General features: G+C 31.3%; 1 long non-coding RNA gene across 3 annotated transcripts; it reads right to left on the bottom strand.

Annotated features, from left to right (window-relative positions):
• Nucleotides 1–4,101: 4,101 nt before the first annotated feature.
• LOC108663884 lies at nt 4,102–6,277 on the bottom strand. Of its 3 annotated transcripts, none has more exons than XR_001929986.1 (4): nt 6,237–6,277; nt 5,507–5,580; nt 4,574–4,637; nt 4,102–4,141 (listed from the first exon to the last, which is right to left on the bottom strand). It is a non-coding gene; the product is annotated as an uncharacterized LOC108663884 (long non-coding RNA). The 3 variants fall into 3 exon arrangements; XR_001929987.1 differs by having other exon boundaries at nt 4,110–4,136; XR_001929985.1 differs by having other exon boundaries at nt 4,125–4,164.
• Nucleotides 6,278–7,098: the final 821 nt, after the last annotated feature.

A 7,098-nucleotide genomic window follows, 5' to 3' on the forward strand; every position in this document is an offset into this window, starting at 1 on the left:
TGAAACGGACTCGAAAAAGGATCAAGATGATAATGATCCTAAGATGTTTAGTGCCTTGTTGAAGCTTGTAATTTTGTAATCCTAGGCAGATGCAGTATGAGAAGGAGTATAAAAATCTTTTAATATGACAAAGGTAGATTAATAATATAAATGTTGAGGATGAATAATTATCTTAATGGCAAGATCTATTATTTTAAATAAGTATTGAATGTTGAAATAGGAAGCCATTAATGGTTCCAACAATTATTAGATTTAATAACGATTAAACCTTGCAGTACTATGAATTTATCACCAGTTAACGGGGTTAAGTCAAGGATTATAAATTTGAATATGGAGGGAATTAGAAAGTGATACCGTAAAATTTTAAGATGAGGAATATAATCGGTTACGATTATGAGAATAGTGGGATACTATCAATAATGAATCATTAGGCGTGTGATGAAGTTGTGATCTATTGAACCATATGGGAAAACTGTCCTAAGGTGGGACATAGGACATGAGGATTTTTGGAGATGCTTATAAAGGGAGATATGAATTGTAAAGTATGTTTTCCCCCACAAGTTTTAATTTATTTGAGAAATTATCATGGTAAAGATATGTGAATATTGGTAATGAAATATGCCCTAAGGCATATTACACAATCACGTTGGACCTAGTCCATAATCATCCAATACATACATCCATGTAAACATCAAATTAAAACTATGTCTTATTATAATTGTTAATCATCTGAGGCATCTGAAATTAGTGTGTAACTAATTTCGAGTTTATTTTTCATTCTATGTATGAAAACATTTTTTCATATATAAAAAGTTTTTACTAACCAGTATTAGTAACATTAACTATTTCTAATCTTATTAGGATTAGAATTAAAATATTATTACATATTAAAACATTTTTAATTCGTAAGCCTTAAACGTTTTAAGTAACTTTTACTAATCTTTTTAAATTAAAGATTATAAAATCTCATTAGATAATTTAAATCTAATATTTAAGATAGTATTATCTTTAATTATATTTAAGCGTCTTATTCGAATTTCTCTTCTTAAAAGAAGGAAATTAATTCATAATATTTATCTTGTTAATATCTATCATACTTCCATATTTGTAAGAATCAAATTCTTAATTTTATGGATGTGATTAATTAAATTTTGGTATCCTTATTTTAAGGAATCAAATTCCCTAATTTAAATATATCAAAATTTATCATTCTATAACTTTTCCATAAGATATTGTTCATTGAATTAGTGTTTTTAATTGCACCAATTTAGGCTGAAAACGTGGATATTAAAATCTCAAAAACCATGACTTTACAAAACTTTGACAACATTGTACTAGTCATGATTTTATGGCATGATATGGTACCAAATCAAGGAATTTAATTCCCAAATTTTAACCATGGTCAGATAACATATGGAATCTTTTCATATTAAAATTTCATAATTTTTGAACTTGATTTATCTAGCGAAAACCCCAAAAAACTATAACATATGTTTTCTGTACATAACTACAATTTTTGGGTTGCATATGCGGCATTATGGTGGCATAAATCAAGGGATTAAATCCCTTAATTTTAGTAATCTTTCTACACATCTTTTGAACATATTCAAACCTCAAATTTTATTCAAAAAGGTGTAACAATTCCATAATTTTAGGACTCTTTGAATAGGTCTTTCTCAACTAAAACTGTGACTTGAAACTCCTGCTGACAATAATGGTTTCAACCATGAATTCGTGGCTTGTCCTTCACTGTTTGCAGCTGGTAAGCAATCACATTGAAACACTTTCAATGTAGACTACTTTCAAAAAATTTTCAAAATTATTAAAGGCTTTTAGACCCTTATTAAAAACTGAAAATAGAACCATATGCAAATCTACACAAAATAGAATTTTGTCTCCAAATCGCATCTTATTTACCATGAATTTGAATCCTTTTCTTGCCAAACTCTTTTGTGCATCTCATGCACATATTGTTCTGCAAAATTGAGACACTTAAACAAGGTTAGTTACTGAAACAATTAAGTATTAAAAATAAAAAATAGAATATGTGAAAATCTACTATAAAATGTAATCGAAATTTAAAACTTACTTGATCTCTTCCAAACGCCTTACATCTAATCAAAATTGTAATTAAACAATAACAAGACATCAATTTACATTAAAACAAGGAAAAGAAGGCTCAGATACCACTATTGTGTACATATGATCATATTGAAATGTAACGAAATAAAAAACAAAATAAAATGCCTAACCTACCTCGGATCACCTTGGTGTTTTAACACAAATACAAAATTTAAAGGAGAGGAAAGTGATCAGAATACCTTTGCAAATGATGTGAGAATCACGATGGCTTCCTCCTCCTTTAATTCAACTCGTGAACACCGAAAAAAAAGTGGAGAACCCAAGCCACCCAAGCATTTAGCCTTCAACAGATGCACACACAGTTGCAATAGAGAGTTCTTCAAGGAAAGAGCTTTCTAACCAAACCTTTGTGCTAGCAAAATGGAAAACCAATTATCTTTTTCTTCTTGACTCAATCTCCAACTGAACCACACAAGAGAAACTCTTCTCAAGAGCTCTCGTAAGGTGTGTCGGCACAAGAGAAACTCTCTTAATTTTTCTAAAAGGAAAACTTATATGAAAAGTGTCTTGAAAAAAACCTTTTATAGCTAGGTTAAATAACTTATTTATTTGAAAATAAGTCCTCAATTTTATAACTCCTATAATATTGACCTAGAACTTAATTAAACTATTTTCATTAAATCTTTAGTAGTTTAAAAACCTAGTTTATGATTTAAGTCTAACTTAAATTGTCGTACTCTCAATTTAATTCATAATGTAACTTTATGTATGTGACCCATTAGGTTCCTAACATGTTGGTAATGGAATTGAATCATAATCTTTATTAATCAATTTAAATGAATCATATTCATACTAAATTAATACAATTCCATAAACCAAGAGTGGCATCTAGTAATGCATCTTGGCCACCCAATTTGTTAGAAGAGTCAAAGGGTTCTTTAACAACCTTTTAGTGTACAGTCTATCAATGTAATTTATTCATTCAACATATATTCCAAATATGATAAAAGCTTAGTGTAATGTTTACTCTTATTAATCTCCACATTTGTTCCTACAGTTAGATCATTAGCTTTATGGAAACTTATGAAACTCATTTCATAATCTCCCAATCACCTTGGCCAAGGATATGATTAAGCTAATATCAACATAGAACTAATGAGATATGTCTCCTTGAATCACTTGGGGTGATGGTTCCTATCTTGACCACTCATTTGCCAATGTTGTACCCCAAAACATCCTATTTTGACATCCTTCGTAGGACCCGTAAGGATGAAATCAAAGTATAACACTCTACATATAAGACAACCTAGTGCCTCAAGTCTAAAGAGTAGTTACATGACTGACATATAAGAAGTATTGCATATACATTATAGTGAGATACCAAATGCACTTTTTATGTCGGGTCATGTTTAATGAACTTGCTCTCTCATGGCAAGCACCCACATGTTAGTTTCAAATATCTCTATACTTCAACCTATGAGATCGATTGCTTACTTCATAAGTAAAGAACATAGCATGTGTCGATCTTTGAGCATTATTGATGCCCCGTCTCAATAATACAATGATCATGAACTTTTAGGAACAATGCTTTAATGCATAAGGATCTCATAATTGTATCTTAATACAATTCCTTTACAAGGCATATGTAGTTCCATGGGTTTTATCTACATAAGTATAAGTAGTAATTAAACTACAAACTTAAGGATAAAGAACTACCTCAATGTTATTATAAATAACAAAATTGTTTGTCCCGTTAATATGTGCTAGAGGGGGTGAATAGCACAATTTGGCTCTTGATTGGATGAGGAACTAATTTCCAAAACAAAGAAAGTAAAAACAGAGTAAACAATGGACAGCAATTTATAGTGGTTTGATCCAAGACCTACATCCACTACTTTGATTATCCAACTAAAGATTTTTCCATTAATTCACTAAGAATGTCACGACCCGGAACTCCCCATCGAGCCCGTGACAACCGCCGCGAAGCCTCGACAAACATTCTTCACCCCGAATGTCGATCGAAACCTCGCAAGGCTCTCGTATCAGCTTTCGCACTTCCCTAGTGAGCAACAGTTATTAAATCTCACATTTCAAAAAAATCATAAGTCATTTTCAAATAAGAATAATAAAATATTATTTTTTGGCTCACAGGGGCATTTTCGTAATTTTTCGTAAAAAATCTCAAAAATTGCTAAAAATGTAGTAGGTAAGCAAAAAATATATATTTAATGATTTAAAAACAAATTAAGTATCTAAAACGTTCATTTGAAAGAAAATTGTTGACAACTAGTACTATTCAAAAATAATAAATAAAATATTATATTTTCTCATAAAATAAATTTTTATAGAAATATTTGTAAATAATTTTTCGCACATGAAAGTAAAGTAAAAATTGTATGAATAGAAATACAGATAACCAAAATATAAGTTTTGATCTGCAATGACACTGAGCTCCAATTGACCAAGAGGATGTAAGATTGTGAACTCTTACTTTCTATAATGCAGTTCCGAGCTTAGTTCTCATCCTACTCGACTATCTACAAACTGTCCTGAGCCTGAAAAATGTATAGGAATAAAGGGTGAGATTTTATAATCCCAGTGAGTAAACAGATACCATCTAAAGTATCTAAAGCCGAGTAAATGGAGACAATTAAAATAAGTCATCATACCGTAATTTCATTACCTTTCAGTTCATTTCAACCAAATAAAATCAATCCATATAAATCGAGTAATCAACTTGGCTTATGAATTTCTTAAAACTTTGGCTCGTGCCAAAACTCATACTCGGTGATACCTTGCGCAGGGCATCTAACCGAGTCCGCCAAGGCTATTAAAATTTTGTATACACTTAAAATATATTTTAGTTTGAGAAAAATACAGCCGTTCCTTGGCGTTGGCTGAGTTCCCCTTCACGTGGTGGTTTGGCGTGAAGTGAACCCTAAGCTTTACCCCAGGAGATACCCTACGCGCCTCTCCGTTCGAGGTAATAATATAATGGAGTTTACCGTGCCCCTCTAATAGGCTGGTCCACGGAACCCCCTCTGCAGTAAATAATTAATATATACTCCACCAATTCAATAAAATTCATTCTAGCATGGCATGGCAATTTATCGCAATCTAGCCTCTCAAGGCTGAATACACAATACAAATAATTCTGACACCAAAATCAATTTAGCCATTCATGCTCATATATTGTCATAAGCCATTCAATTTAAAACCATAAATTTACAACACAAGCAGGCAGTCTCCAATTACTCTATTTTCAAAACCAATATTCGATTTTTCAGAAAATTTATAAAATCATTTTATAAAATCACAATTTCTCTTAAAACATAGCAATTTACCATTTAAACCCATTTTTCATAAAATCACACAATTGTATAAAACTACTCTAGATAATTAAGACGATAATAAGTTTACTCACAGTATTAGGAGTAGAAATACTCCTATCTTCCGCCCTCGGGTGCAGTCTCTTACCCGAAACAATTGACTCACCACCTATCCATAATCCATGACACAAAATTCAATAAATTGTGTCAATTTATCATAAATTATTTCAGGCTCTTATCCATGCGTATGCACTAGATAGGATTTGAAATGTCTAGACAATCGCTTAATTGCGGTGTCCGACCTAACTCGCCTATACACGGTGTAAAGTCCTAAAATCCCCAATTCAACTCCAATTCCATCCATTTCAATTTCAATTATCCAATTATATCCACAATACCTCAATGACTGTGAATTTGGTCCAATTTATCAGTCCGGACTATAAATTACGCTTTTACCCCTAGTGGGTAAAAATTTCAATTTATTGCACCGAAAATTCCCATTTAATTTCCAACCTCATAATTCATCATTTTTCCACCCAATTCTCTTAAAATAAAGTCAACCTCATCCTCACATACCATTGGCTAGATTCGGCCTAGAGAAATTCATGGAGAAGATAAATATTTTTCTTGTTGTTTTACTCATAAACATGCTAAACTAACACTAAACACTAACATAGCTCAAAATCAAATTTATCTAACAACTTTCTCTCTCTAAACCCATATGACCAGAATTGAAATCATCCTCAAATCACATGATTCAACCATGAAAAATGATGGGAAATGCATGGGAAAGGTAAAGCACAAGACAAATTTAAGAAATGTTACCTTTTTTCACTTGATTTTTGAATTTCCACCTATTTTCCCTTTAAATTTCTTAGCTAGGGTTTTATTTTCTCCTTTCTCTCTCTTGTTTCTTGCTTGGCCGAATGTTGAAGAAGAAGAATGGGTGGGCTTATTTTTTTTATGCCTTTTTATTGTTTAATGAAATAATATTATTTTATTCATATTTTAAATATTTTATTAATTCATTTTTTTTTTCTAGCCATCCACTTGTCCTATTTTTTTCACCATGCATTCCCTTTGACTTATCCAAGTCTTAAGTGAAATTTCCAGATTTTTCCAAAGTTTTGGTGGAGCAAATTTTTCAAAATTACACTTTTGCCCCCGAACTTTTCAAAAATTACATTTTTACCCCAAAAATTGAAAATTTTCCATAATGCATAATTTTCACTCCTCATACTCATTTCACACTCCAAATAATTAAATTTGATCAAAATCCTTTCAAAAAATTAAATTTTCGATTTCGAATGGTAAAATTACCATTTTACCCTTTTACTCCAAATTATACCGAAATTAAAATTTTTCACTTCTAAACCTCAAATCTTACTCCAATAAGTCAAATGGGGCCAAAAATCTTTTCTAAAAATTTCCATTTTGTCCCCAGGTGGCAAATGACCATTTTGCCCCTAGATAGCGAAAATTCCAGTTTGACTCCAAATTGATCCTCGAACTCCGAATCACCATATTAACCCATTCTGGGACTTTAAAATTCTTAATTTCATTGTAAATTCTCTATTTGATCTAGTTCGAGGCTTAAATCAACTTTATTGTACCTCTAGGTACAATACCGACTTTTGTAAATTTTTCAAGACTCTCTTAGCATGTAAACATGCTATCCACCACATGT

The sequence above is a fragment of the Theobroma cacao genome, unplaced genomic scaffold (genome assembly GCF_000208745.1).
Source record: "Theobroma cacao cultivar B97-61/B2 unplaced genomic scaffold, Criollo_cocoa_genome_V2, whole genome shotgun sequence".
Taxonomy (NCBI): domain Eukaryota; kingdom Viridiplantae; phylum Streptophyta; class Magnoliopsida; order Malvales; family Malvaceae; genus Theobroma; species Theobroma cacao.